General features: G+C 51.6%; 1 pseudogene; it reads right to left on the bottom strand.

Moving 5' to 3' along the window:
* Window positions 1-14,980, bottom strand: part of LOC119092094 (twitchin-like) — a 104,755-nt pseudogene that overhangs the window by 60,696 nt on the left and 29,079 nt on the right.

A 14,980-nucleotide genomic window follows, 5' to 3' on the forward strand; every position in this document is an offset into this window, starting at 1 on the left:
GCACCCTCGCAAAAAGCCCCAAGACAACGCAGCATAAAAATCAAGGCGTTGTCATTAAACTTTTTCATCCTATGCCAGGCGACACATTTAATCGACATTAAAGCATAATATGCCTCCAAAAAACTACCCCCGGGAATCCTGGGATTTGCCGCGGTCCCACTCACCGTAGGGATTCTTGGCGAGCGTGGCGTGGTCCGTGTCCAACGGCTCCGACTCGCCCTCCTCGTTGACGGCCTTGACGCGGAACTGGTAGTTCTTGCCCTCCACCAGACCACCAACATCCATGCCCGTCTCATCGGGCCCGACGCGGCCGACGGGCACCCAGCGCCCTGCCGGCGACGAGCGACGAGGTCAGCGACGCCGGGCTACCGAGTCGGCGGGACGATACATGAAGGCATCACACGGAGCTCGACAGGGCCACTCCGGTGCGGGGAGACAGCATCACACGGAGCTCGACAGGAGCACTTCGGTGCGGGGAGAGACGGCACCATACGGACCTCAACGGGAGTACTCCGGTGCGGGGGAGACAGCCACATACGGAGCTCAACGGGAGTGCTCCGGTGGGTCGCAGACAGCACCACATGGAGCTCAGCAGGAGCACTCCGGTGCAGGAGAGACAGCACCATACGGTGCTCGGTGAGAACACACTCTGGCCAGAGAGGGCTGTCCAGTCACACCGAACTGGCTGGACGCGGGTAGATGCAGTTTGTGGTCCAAAACAATGAGATGGATCAAGCATGCACTGACCAGAACGGCGCGGCAAACCAGCAAACACACCCCGCGTGATGCACTAGGATACATCTGCGGTCTTCTCTGAGCCAGTACTGAGGCGAGGCGGCCGTACCTGTGCTGGTGTCCAGCTTCTCGACCGCATACGCCTGGATCGGTACGCCGCCGTCGTCTTCGGGCTTGTCCCACTTGAGCTTGCAACCCTTGGCGGTCACGTCTGACACCTTCAGCGGCCCCTTCGGCTTGGAAGGCGCCGCTGAGGAATGCGCGCAGAGTGTCACTTGAGTGAGCGACGGACAGGTGGCAAGCACGGCACGTGTATGAACATAATCACGCCGGAAACATAGCTGGCGATGCTGATTCCACCAATTTGTACCCGAGGCTCGGGGTCATTCGGCAATATTGATGTATCCATCGCCGTAATGACCAAAACTAGCAGACCGCTTCAGCAAGCGTCACGCGACGACAGTCAAAGCTCATTTTCAAAATGCAAGATAGGTGAATCATAACAAAATTGCATTTGCCTGTGAAACAGCGACTTTGGGGATTTACTTACAGAGTACGACGACTTCCACCTCGGCTTCATCCTTGCCATGAATGTTCTCGGCCAAGATTTTGTAGATGCCTGTGTTCTTGCGCACACTGTCCTTGATGGTGAACTTGCTGTTGTAGTCGATGTTGACAATTGTGATGTTGGGGGCGCTCACCTGACGACAGACAGGGCAACAGTCACACACAAAAAAGAAGAATTTGACTTGCCATCTCATGCTAAGATTTAAGGACGCAAAGCAGCAATTCATTGCAATCACCGATGATAACCAAATGCTGCGTTGTTAGCAGGTCTCTCGGCAATTGTTACGGTGATTTTGCGAACTTGACTCCGTATAACTCAATGACGTAATTTCATTGCATCAAGCTGGCGTAGAAGATGTGCGACGAGATTCAAGCCGGTGAGTCTATGAGACTACCCGACCTCTCACTGGCAAGCGGGTCCCCTATCAGCGGAGGAGTGCTTATCCAGGTAATGCAAAGACACGCACCGCTTCGTCCTTCACGATCCAGGTGACGGTTGGAGGCGGCTCGCCCTTGATATTGACATCGAAGAACACCTGCTTGCCGGCCTTCACCTTGGTCATCGTCAAGTTCGTGCGGTCAATCATAGGCTTCACTGGAACGGATCACACGTGAGGTAAGAACGTCGCGATCACAGTAAGGGTAATGAGGGATGGGTCCGGCCATAGCGCTTGAGAATGCTTCTGTGTAAGGTTTTTGCATGTCGAAGGGCTTATGACATTGTCGACATTATTGTCATGGAAAAAATGACTTTCAGCATGCCGGCAATGTTGAAAGAAGAAGAAATGAACTAACCCTACGCCGACAAAACAAAAACAGACAAGGCGGAATTTAGTTTTGACTTCTTTCTTTTCTAGCAAAAACACGATCATTGGCATGTTGAAGGCCATGCAAAGTTTTAGGGTCGTAAGGGCCACGCTTGTCGTTGCACTCCCTTTCATTGAGCGGCAGCAGCAGCAGAGGCAATATTTGTGCTGAGGGACAGTGGCGTAACCGCGGTCTGAGCTCGGGCCCCACGTGGGAGCCGAAGGCGCTGACCGCTCGGCCATCACGCCCCCAGAACGCCGAAACCAGTGTGGTAGATTGCTCGTCTACGAACATTTGTCGACCAAGGAGCAGGATGCAACAAAATTGTGCATTGTCATCACACATCAATTCAAACCTTCTTACTCTAAGAAAGACCTGCATCCCCTGGGGAAAAATGCTTAAAGTGACTTAATTCAATAAATATATAGGGCACGGGCTTCCAAAGAAGGAGCAAAACGCACTTTTTTCAGACTGACAGGACAAGGCAACTCTGGGACGAAGACCCCCCAAAAACGAACAACACCCATCACCGACCGCTGAGTAGTCGGTCAGCCCGAAGTACACGGAGCAGCGCTGCTTACGTTTCCTGTGCTTGACGATGTGGTAGTCGGTGGGCTCCGAGGGGTTGCCGGGGCCAGCCTTGTTTACCGCCTTGACGCGGAACTGGTACTCGTCGCGTTCTACCAGGTCATCGACCTTGCCCGTCAGCTGGGAGCCGGGCACCTGGGCGGCGCGCGCAGACCTCAGGTCAGGCGGGACAGCGGCCGCACGAGGGTCAGGCTGTACTGACGCCATGGCGTGCGCACGTAATGCTTAGAAGAAGCCGCCCACCATCGCCCGATAACGTAGTATTGTCTCTCGTTAAAATCCGGCCTTATGGTTTGCCGGCAAAGTTTTTGCACGGAACATTTCACTTTCAATACAAAAACTTTGAATGTGTCTCGTCAAGTCTGTGCCACTCATGATCGCCGGCGAACGCGGCCGTCTCCACGAGGGACGCACCTCACAGGCCTTCTCCCACTCGCCCGACTTCTTGTTCTTTTTCTCAATGATGTACTTTTGGATGGGCGCGCCGTTGTCGCTCTTGGGCGCCTCCCACTTGAGGTCGACCGACTTGTTGTCGTAGTCGACGATCTCCGGCTTGCCCGGCGACTCCGGCGGGTCTGTGACAGGCGAGCAGGCGTTCCGGCGCGTCAGCGATTTCCCGCCAGACAGGTGACGGAAGGCACAACGCGTCATCCACTCACCTGTACCGGCCTAAACACCACGTGCCTCGACAGATTGTGGTAGTGTTGAATAATTTGGAACATGCCATTTGTTTTCCAAATAAGGCTAATGTGCTTTCTGTTTATGATTATGATGTTTCTGCCAAAGTCATTACAGGTTGTTCCAAGGGCCTAATACTGCACATAGAGTTGCAATGTTCACTACAATAAACACATTGAACCACTCAGCGTGTTTGCGTGATGGGACGGACCGCGCAGACCACAGGCCCAACATTCGCCACAGCCACACAGCAGACCACAGAACCACAAGTCCCTTGATATCCCCAGCCGATCTAGACGACCAGCAAGCCGCAGCGGGACGTACCGTACGGATTCTTGGCCTTGACGGCCTTAAGGGTCTCCAGCGGCTCCGACTCGCCCTCATCGTTGACGGCCGCCACGCGGAACTTGTAGTCCTGGCCGGGGATCAAGTCGCCGACCTGGAACTCCGGGTGGCTCTTGTCGCCGGGGCACTTGCCGCAGCGCACCCACCGGCCTGGAGACGGGTCACGGGTCAGCGAGCGCCAGAAGGCGCCAACGGCAGGCGTTCGCAATCAGTTTATTTCTGCAAATCTCTTTCATTGTAAATCACAAGCGCACGCGTGATGCCGAAGGACAACTCATGACCTATTTGCTCTGATGAGTTAAATCTGTCAATGAAGCATACATCCAACGGCCAGGGTCTCCTTGGCTTGGGTGCGACGTCAGCGGACGAAAACTGACCGGTTCCTGCGTCCATCTTCTCGACGACGTACTCCTTGATCGGCAGCCCGCCATCGTCCTCGGGCTTCTCCCACTTGAGGGTGGCGCCCTTGTCGTAGACGTTCTCCACCTTCAGCGGGCCCTTAGGCATTCCCGGCTTGCCTAAGGTACAGGAGGTAGGCTGTGACGAAAGGTGTGCAACGCAGTGCAGTCACTCAACACGGCTACAGCTGGTGAGAAGCAACTGACAACGGCTGCAGCTGGGGGAGCAATTGCCGAATCTCGCTCACTTGCAGCTTAACCAGGCTTTGGGAGCGAAAAAATGACTGAACATAGGAAATGACGACAGGACAGAAATGACCGAACACCAACTACGCCAAGATTACAGGCCACAAATATGTGTGCATACAGATACACATATACATATAAAATTGTGTGCTACGTAGCTGTACACATTCTGTTCCGGACTAGTGATAAACCTTTTCCCATCTCTGAACAGGAAATCGACAACATCTTCTGGCACAGAACAAACACAAGTTAAAGAGGCCGGTGTCCTGAGCACGTACTGAGAACCACCAGTTCACACTGGGCCTCGTCGCTGCCGTTCCTGTTCACGGCCTTCAACGTGTAGAAGCCTGAATCCTTCCTGGTGGCCTTCTCGATGCTGAAGTCCGTGTGGTAGTCAACGTTCTCGATCTAAGGAACGGGGGCGCATGGTGTGTAGCAACAAACACAAGCTCGACAGCTGCTGAATGACGAGCGAGCTTAAACAGAACGCTGATCGACATCGACAAAACCAATAAGCTGGAACGGTGCGTAAAGGCACCTGCTGTGCACAAATTCCTTTCACAAACACATTGACATCAACCCGAGGAGCATCACGTTATCCAGTAAGCGCTGTCTTCCAGAGCAAGGAATCTTCCAACCGAAACGTGTCACTGACAAACACGCACAACGTGTCCCATGTTCTCAAGGAACGTTTCGTAACAGAAATAGCCCTTCTCGGGACTCGCATACTTCGAGATTCACGAGACCCTACCTCATTCGTGCATGTACGCGACTGGTGAAATCGTTGGCATTGTGCTGCGCACGCAGTTGCAAACCGGGACCAATGCAACATTTCTGAGCCGGGAACCAAACCCCAGACCTCCCGACGCGGAAACAGGCGCCACCTGGCCGTCCTTGATGAGCGGCGGCGTGCGGGCTCGTGCCCCCCCCCCCCCCCCCTCCGCAGAGCGCCGCGAGACCTACCTTGATGCGGTCGGTGGACTCGATCTTGGTGCCATCCTTGGAGAACCAGGTGAGCTCGGGCGCTGGCTCGCCACGTACGTCCACAGAGAACTTGTGCGAGCGCGTCACCTTGATGGTGATGGTCTTCATGTTGGTGCGGTCGATGTACGGCTTCACTGCCGAGCCGGGCGGACCAGGCGGTCAGGCGCGTGGGCAAACAAGGCGTCGAAGCACGCACAATGGAAGGGGTGCCCGTTGGCACGGACTCAGCTGCATAGACGGGGACGAAACTCCGTCACGTCGAGGAATTTAGCCAGATGGCTATTCGAACCACATATAAAAATGTCTGAAAATCATTATACCCTGTCAAATCTTTACCGTTTGATTAGTCGTTACACACGTCATTGTTGGCGCTTTTTCGTCACTTAATTACATATAGCAAGCACGCTGAGTTCTCCCTCCACGATTTAACGGTTACCGCCAGCCATTTGGCATGATCCACATTGATAATATTCCTTAAAACACAAATGGAATTGATCTGGATCATTCTCCAACGCACACGACCTCGCTGAAGAAGATTTTTAATGTCGTCAAACACAGAAGTATAAAGAGCCTGGGAGCTCTGAGCTCAAATGCCCAAACTCAGGTTCGGGCATCACACATATGTCATCCTCAGCGATACGCCGCCGCGAACAGGGCAGCTTCGACCGGCCAGCTGGCTGATAACGTACGGTTTCTGTGCTTGCAGAGGTGGTTTCCGGTCGGCTCTGACGGCTCCGACTTGCCCGCTTTGTTGACAGCGCGCACGCGGAACTGGTAGACCATCTTCTCCTTTAGACCGTCCACCTGCGCCTCGGGCTTGTCGTCGCTCGTCTTCTTTACCTGTGCAGCATCAGATGACATCGTTAGGTAAGACCGAGATCATCTATAGAACCCGTCACGCAAGACCAGCTGCGCGCGTGAACCGCATGGGGAAGACTTCACTCGGGATAGTTGTGTTCGCCATCGACGTTTCGCGGGGCTCACCTCGCTCCATTCGGTAAACTTGTCCTTCATTTCGATGACGTAGTGAAGGATTGGCCTGCCGCCATCGCTGGCTGGCTTCTCCCACTTCAGCTGCACCATCTTGTTGTCGTAATCGACGATCTCCGGCTTGCCAGGCTTGCCAGGCTCATCTGAAGCGAAACACCATCACGGGTATGAAAAACCTACACGTAGTTATCACTGCAGGCTTAGGAAAAAATAGCATGCAGGGTCTGATCACCCCGCAGCCGTATCGCGTTCAGAAAGGATGTTCAAGGCTGGGCTTTAACGCATGCTAATGTGATGGATGTACGCAATTTTGGTACCACTGACGAATGCATTTCAAACACTTCAGTCACTCAACTCCATTCAACTTCGGCATTCAAAGCACATTCGCTGCGCAGTGCTGACAGCTGACAGATTGAGTGCATGCTAATTTGATAGAATCATGATTCCAGAGTTGCCAGTTTATTTATCTAAGCTATTTAGGACCGTAACTCTGACTTGTTGCCTAAGCACACCAACACCAAGAATTACAGCCGCTCAGATATCCACAGCATCCACAGTAATCAGAGGAGCGTGAAGCACGCCTCACCGTAGGGGTTCTTGGCCTCGATGAAGTCGTCTGTCTCCAGCGGGTCCGACTCGCCCTCCTTGTTGACGGCGCGCACGCGGAACTTGTACTTCTTGTGCGGAGTCAGGCCTTCCACCATGAGCTCGGTCTTTTCTGGGCCGACCTGCGAAAAGGCGGGCGTCTCAGGGGCTTCACCCTCACGGACTGATCATGGTCGGCGTCAATCCCACGACCGTCCCTCACGAGTACCAATTGAATGGGATCGCTGGCATAGAGGCTGCGTACGCGGCCCACCACAGCCAGGCCACCCGACTCCATCCAGTTTTCAGCGAAGGTTTTAACCCTGTCCCGGAAAGCACAGCCCCAACCCGAACAGCTGAGAAGTCCTGGGGAGAAATTGATGCCAAACCTGATTAGTGCTAGAGGCAATGGTGAATGATGGTAACTGATAAGTTTCTGGTGGTGAGTACCGCAATTGGGAATTGCAATACGCAATTGCAATTGGCTATAAGTGCAATGCTCACTATACCCGGCACTTTAATGCCGCTTACAACAATTGATAATTCTTGCAAATAACAACAGCCTGCACACAAATTGCCTTCGGTTGTATCCGTATTTAAGGTGCAACCGGCACTCCGTGCTCGGTCGCTGAAACGGCGCAGTGCAGCGGCCGGGAGACCCACCTCGCCGGCCGGCACCCAGCGGCCAGTATCCATGTCCATCTTTTCCACCACGTAACCCTTGAGCTCAGTGCCGCCGTCGTCCTTGGGCTTGTTCCACTTGCAGAGGGCGCGCGTCTCGCGCACATCCTCCACCTTGAGCGGACCCTCGGGCCTCGACGGCTTGCCTGCCAACGCCGAAGGGCGGAGTGGTCAGCGGGCGTCGGACCGGTCACACGCCACCCGTACCATGGTCATGCAACTGATCCATACATACCGCCGGTACTGGCAACTGCAAACATTACTTGTGGATATTCTTGGTCTCGTTGGGGACGAAGATGTATGACTTTCTGGAGAGTAAAAGCTCACACAGCGCAAACTCCTTTTGCAGGATGTATAAACCACCAGCTATTTACCCACCGACGACAAAATTTGCAGATTACTGCCCACACATAAAGAACACCACACCTACCAGAAAATCGTCATGGATGTACAAGCGTAGCAGCAGCATTGCTCGCGATGACGCTACGCACACACATCCGCCCATAACGATTATGTCATGTGCAAACTCCTGGAGAGATGACACTACGCACATCCATCTAAAACGACTTTGTTACACATGATCACTTAGGGCGATGACGCCACACACGCGCACACACGCACACATGCGCACACGCTAACACACGCACACGCACGCACGCACATACACACACACATGAATGATGGCGTAGCATAAACTACCAGGAACAATGACATCATTGACACGCACCTAGGACGATGACGTCAGCGATACCCTCGCAGGAGCCCGACGAGTTGGTGAGCACCAGCTTGTACTTGCCCGAGTCGGGCCGCTCGCACTTGCGCACCGTGAGCACTGTGTTGCGGTCATACTTGTCGATGGTGGTCCTGTAACGAGCCGGGCGGGTCAGCTCAATCCCGTGGTCGCTGTTGGCTGGCGCCGGTGCGGGGCGGCAGGCCGGGCGCCGCGAGCCAGCTCGGCACCGTCGACCGGGTGGGCTCGGCCCCCCCCCCCCCCAGGGGCCAGTGAGAGCTGAGACAGTGCGTGAGGCGGCGTGGCCCTCGTCTCTCTCGTAAGGGAACGGCCGCGGGCGTGTGGCGTGGTGCCGCAGGGGGTCGTGGTTTTGGCCATGAGTGGGGACAGGGTCAATGGGGATGGGACGATGACGACATACGGCCAGATGAAACGTGCAGAATGGGCAGTGGAAGCATACAGGTACGGGGCAACTGCGGACAGCTAGAGGGCACACCCATCACATACCAGGGAAGAGACAGTATTGCAATGCTGTCCCTGTTTGAAGGGACACAACTGTTTCGCTTGCTCAAGCTGATGCAAGCAAAGCTGGAACTACCGGATAACAGTCAACGAAAAAGTGATCACACGGCGTCCTGCCATATTAGGAGCGGCTGACCTGGCATGTGACCACATGTACCGCCGAGGCAGAGTATCTATCACGCATGGAAACAACGCGTGACAACTGGCCCCGTGCATGGAAATTAATCTCAGTGCAATTTTGTCAAAAGATAACGTACGGTAGCCTGTCGGCAGTTCAAATCCTCTGGCTGTTACACAATAATTTAACAGCCAAGAGCTGATGGTTGTACCATCACGCAGAGTGCAGAATGCAGTACACGAGGAAGTGCAGAATGCAGAAGCAATACACGAAGAAGCGACACCTTCCAAACTTCTTCAGATGAATTTTTAAATGTGCAACATCCAAGCAAAGTTACAGTGGTGTAATATTAGCCATTGTATTTGGCGGTGAGGCAATACATGTTTCAAAACGTCACAACTGTAATGGTCTGTTAAGCTTTCTATCGCTGTACTCATCTGTCGCAAACATCTGAGATTGAAGTATGCAGTGCAGGCGGCTCTTCAATGTAGTGAGCAACACGAGCCTACTGTAGTTTGATCATAGATCACGCATCACATGATGCTATGTCAGACTGACAAAGGCAAGAAGAAAGAAATAGCTGCCAGTTGCCGAGGGAAAGGGGTTCTTCCACACCATGAGAAGTGTCAAAATCATGCGTATGGTTTTGATTTCTTCCGCGCGATTCATAACCAGAATACATGCAGGGAGATTGCAGACTATCTAACGTTACACTACCACGGAAGAGGCACTGAAAGGGATACCACGCAATCCATTCTGTTAGATCTAGAAGGTGGCATGGGTAGCAGGTACCTAGGCACGAGGCATCAAAGTATAACTTCAGATTATCAGCGAATCTAAACAAACAATGCATTGCAGCACATCTTCATCAGAAGTTCAAAAACCGATCCATTCAAAAACAGATGACAGCCGCGCATGAGCAAATATGGAGATGGAAATAAACGCCTTTACAGGCCAGAGGCTGTAGCTGAAAAGTAGGGCAGTCGCTGCTGAGAACTGAAACAAGCAAGAGGCAGGCATGGAGAAGCTGCCTCAAAGCCAGCCAGTAGAAACATTTCTGAAAAGTTTAAAAACAAACGAAGCCGTTTCAACGCAGTCAGCCGTGCTGGAACAAAGCAGTACAGGTCTATATTGACGAAGGCCCCGAAGGCCCTGTCAAGCACATACAGGGAAAGCGCCGGCCGGACGAGCTGACACGTTCTGACATCAGAGCTATTGACATATAGGAACGATAGTTGTTCTGGCCTGTTATATGGAAATGATGTTAAATAGAGGATCTGCCGTGGAGGATTGCCGCTATAGGGACATGGTGCGCATAAATCATATTGTGCACAAGCTTGTTCTCGGTAGACCGAAACAAAAAATGGGACAGATACGAAAATAGTTTCTGTAGTAATTTCGAGTAATTGAACTGGTACTTATGCAGAACAGACTTATGCAGGACTTGTGGGCACCTGGAATCCCCAACCTGCGTGAGGTATTTACCGGGCTGGGTCCAGTGGGCTGTGTCTTCGTTATAATGTGGGGGCAGCTTCGTACACAGGTGGGGAATGTAACCCAAAGGTCATGTGAGAAACTTCGCACAAAGAACGAGTGACAGATGTATCGAGACGGGACAGCTGAAGCAAGATGAACATAAAATAAAAATGAAGCACAAACGAGATGAATGTAGGACACAGTGAAGCAGCAAATGAGCGGCGAATAATCAACAATGCTTAGCAATTATTGCTGAAGCGATAGCAGGGTAGGAAAGCACAGATTGAGCATGGTTATGTTTTAGAAATGCTCGGGCAATTAGGAAAATATATTGCAATTTAATGAGTGCATATAATCCGAGCTTCGCCATATACAGCCACATCCCATTCAAAAGCTTTTGTAACTAACAACATAAATCTTTAGTCGTTATTTAGCACGGTGTTAGGCGTTGTAAGTGTGAAGTTCGGAGTGTAAAAGGCACATATGGGATGGCAGGGCTATTGTTGTTACAAGGACACAAGTTCTACGAAATAGCTATACACTTTACAGTGCAAATCGTCACCTTCCGAAATCGGCATCGGGCATTCTGAAAGAGAGCAAAGAGTTGATGAACTCCGCCGATCACGGTGCGCTGAATACATGATTGCCACACTGAAATGAATTGCTACAGGCCAGCTTGTAAGAACTAATGACCGAGTTCGATCTTAGTGCAAAGCGTGATGATCAAACAGATGTTTAGGAACGGACAATACAGCTCTCCGCCACGCGTTCCCTGATCACGATCACATTAGCCGCGCGAATCGCATAATTAATGTTTGCAGTCGGCTCTCTTTGACTCCTGCAAAACATGCACGGGCTAGTCCAGCGGTTTCATTCCGTAGTTATAGCCGCCAGAATAGATTTCAGACGACTGCAAGCTAGGGTACGGTTTGCACACATCGATTACCATGGGTCCTTACGACAGCCGTGGCGACACCGGGAACACTCGTAAGATAAGCCAATTCGCAGCAGAGAGATACTGATGTGCTGATTGATCACTGATCTTCCCTAAAGTTAACGAGCAATCCGCTCGGGCTAAACACAAACCCTGGATAGACTGACTAAATCCTCAGATAGACTGCGGATTTGGCATAAATGGTAAAAATAAATGGCGGCGTGTCATGGCTGGGTCTATTCCGCAGTGTGAAACGAAGAAGCTACATGTTACGCCTTTGCTTAAAGGGATGCTGCGGTGGTAGTGACCAGAAGTATCATCATCAAACAAAAATAATGACACAAGATGGCTCAAAAAGTCTACATAAGCCTACTTATAAAAGAGCGTAGGCTTGGGGGTATCCGAATTTTCAGGTTCATAAGTCACTGTATTTCAACCGACTTCTGGACGCACGGCAGCGCAGGATACTGTATACAATGTACACAAGGATTATGTGGGGAGTAATGCAAAGCACGCCGTAACGTGTAAAAACTTGGAATGAAGCACCCGTGGTGCAAAAACAAGTGGGATGCAATTCAAGTACTTGGCAAAGACTCAAGTGCGCCGCAGTTTTCACAAGGCGTTGACTGGGTCATTTAGCCTCATTTGTCACACGGCGACGACTTTCAATGCCGTCCGTAGCACTCAAACTAATCGACATCCCATACTGGATCAAAGTGCAATCGATAGCCTTGGATCATCGGAACCAAACATGCCTGTTTTGGTAACCTCGAGGCCTTTAAGTTTGTCACAGGTCTGGTCTAGGCCTAATCACATCGTCCGGTCCAGCCAAACTGTTTCGACGTGTTTTGCGACAATTTGTTCCTTACATTCGAGGTCGCTTTGAGCCTTAATCCCTTGCAAAAGCTAACCCCACAGATTGCGTGTACAAAAATGTTGCGCTATTGAAAAAACGACCGAAAGCAATGCAATGCATTCATATGCCAGGGAATCTGGAAATGTTCCTCAGACCGAGAAGTGGTGCGCATCTTAAGGGGTTCACATTTTAAGAAAAGGCTGAATCTGAAAAAAACGTTTCTTAAGTGCTCATTCACCCAACCGCCATGGCTAGGGGTAAGGCAAGACTGGGGGTCAGAATAGATGAAATAATATGCCGGAGAAACCTAAAACGAAGCCATACACATATCAGACAGGAATATGTCAGTAACTCCCAAAAGAAACTGTATTTCTTACGGGAACGTGGTGCACACCGTCACGCCCCCTTCGTTCCCCGCGCCCGCATTGGTCATGTGGGCGCTCAGGGGTCATCGCGCCATGAAGATGATGACGCGACACCCCCACGCAGGAGTCTGTGGCCCTAACCACTCGGCCATTACGCCCACCCCCAAAATATAATCGTTCTCATGTCCTTGACCTGGTGGCCCACGGTGGTGTGAACTGGGAACGGTCATGGGCCAGGTGCTGTCGTAATTTTGACGATGCGCCCCATATGGCACATGTTCTTAAATTCTATAATGAAATCGTGTGGCGGAGGGGGCAATCCCCGCACACGAATCTCGAACTGACAAAGTGAATTCATTTCGTCATGATACGCCGACCCCACGTTCTTATCCATTGCTACTATCTCACCTTTGGAGATCTCATATCCTGCTGCATACGTGTCGTGCAGCCATGCACCCTTGCGTCAGGTGTACGCGGCAAACAAGCTTCGTATATCGGTAAACATTTGCTGGCGTATTTTGACATTAGGTGTGCATCACCACTGTTAGCATATCAATGCGAGAAGTCCTAACTCTCGGCTATACCTGCATTTGACCTTTGACCTGTGACGACAAACAATGCGATCAGCATAACCTGATTTAATCTCTAATGACCCATGCAATGTATTTAAGCTCTTTGGCATGGTTCAGTCACTCACACATCAAGCAACGACTAGACAGGTGACGCCAGAATACGCTACCTACCACACGGCCGATGCCGTCTCTATTACTCCATATTAGCAAGAAAATACTTCAGATATAGGTCGTTAGCATCTAGAGTTCCAAGGTCATATGTTGCCAATAACCGACCTTCATTATACCAGGATGACATGACCTGATATGATCTCATTAGCCCGATGATGACACGTTTAGCTGTGGTGCTCGTTTAAGAATGCTGTTTTCATTTGGGCTAGGCATAACACGCTCGAAAGTTATACCAAAAAAGGTCAGTGCCCCGCCAGCAGCTCGTGGGTAAAACAGTCCTAAATCAGGGATCATGAGATCAGCATTATCAGCATTCGTGTTCATAACTAAGTCAAGTACAGCAAGGTACTGCCGCGCACAGGAGCTATCGGTCTTACTTTTCAACGTCTTCGAAGATCTCGACGTCATTTCGGAACCAGTGGACCTCCGGCTCCGGCTCACCACCAAACTTGATGTCCAGCGTGATCACTTGGTTCTTCTTGATTACGATGCCGCGGAAGGCGTCTTTGTTGATGATGTACGGTTTCACTGTGAACCAAACGCATGATGTGTTAGATGCAGAGGCAAGCATCCATTACCGAAGCTTTACACCAGCTTAAACATACTTTTTGGAAACATTCTTACTGTTGGGATGCTATTGATAAGGAGAGAGACATCTTAATGTCTTGTTAGTAGCTACAGCATGCTGATGCGGTGTGAAGAAAACAAAAAGACCACAAGGCCCTGATGACAACAATTTACGGCTGTCAACGATATCCATCAAAATCTGGGAATGATTACCATGACCTCGACGCATAATACGCATCTACTCTCGACATTTAGACATGATATGTTGCAGCATGACTTCATTTCCAATGTCGCTGATCCATCTTCTTAAATCAACATCAGAGAGCAGCTTCAAATGCAACAGCTTTGGATGTCTCCAGCCATCCATTTAGACCGACGAGACGACCACACACGGCCGCGAGCGGTGTCAGATGACCCGAGAGCCCTACCGAAGCGGCACTTGGCGACGATAGGCTTGGTCGGGTCGGATGGCTCTCCCTTGCCGCCCTTGTTGACGGCGCGGACGCGGAACTCGTACGTCTTGCCCTCGGTCAGGCCGTCGATGGTGCCGGCGGTCACGTCACCCGGGATGTACTTCCCCTCGGTCCAGTCTTTGCCAAACTTCTCCTGCACGGCCGGAGGGAGGTCAGCGGAGGAGCCGCGGAGTGGAAGGCTGGGCTGCGTGGGGAGTTCGGTCTGCGCGCGGTTGACCGCTCAGAGATGCAAAAAAACACATATGCACCGTGATTGTGTGACTCGAGGACTCAGCGTTGGGGCTAGTATTCAGAAACCTAAGACAGCGTAAGAAGTGAGATTCCACTTGGGCTTCTCAATACTACGTTAGTCTCTCAAATGCCGACAGTGGTAGGAAGCGAGCGACCGACCGACCTTGAATTCGATCACATAGCCCGTGATGGGGGCACCGCCGTCGCTCTCCGGCTTGGTCCACTTCAGGTCGGCGTGGTCCTTGTCCCAGTCGGTCAGCTCCACGTTCCCGGGCTTGCCAGGCTCGTCTGAGTCATGATACAGGAGTTAGCTACCCCACCAGGAAAAGTGACAGCAACAACGAATACAGTTGGAAGTACC

This window comes from Pollicipes pollicipes, unplaced genomic scaffold (genome assembly GCF_011947565.3).
Source record: "Pollicipes pollicipes isolate AB1234 unplaced genomic scaffold, Ppol_2.1 Scaffold_3447;HRSCAF=4054_pilon_pilon_pilon, whole genome shotgun sequence".
NCBI classification, from domain to species: domain Eukaryota; kingdom Metazoa; phylum Arthropoda; class Thecostraca; order Pollicipedomorpha; family Pollicipedidae; genus Pollicipes; species Pollicipes pollicipes.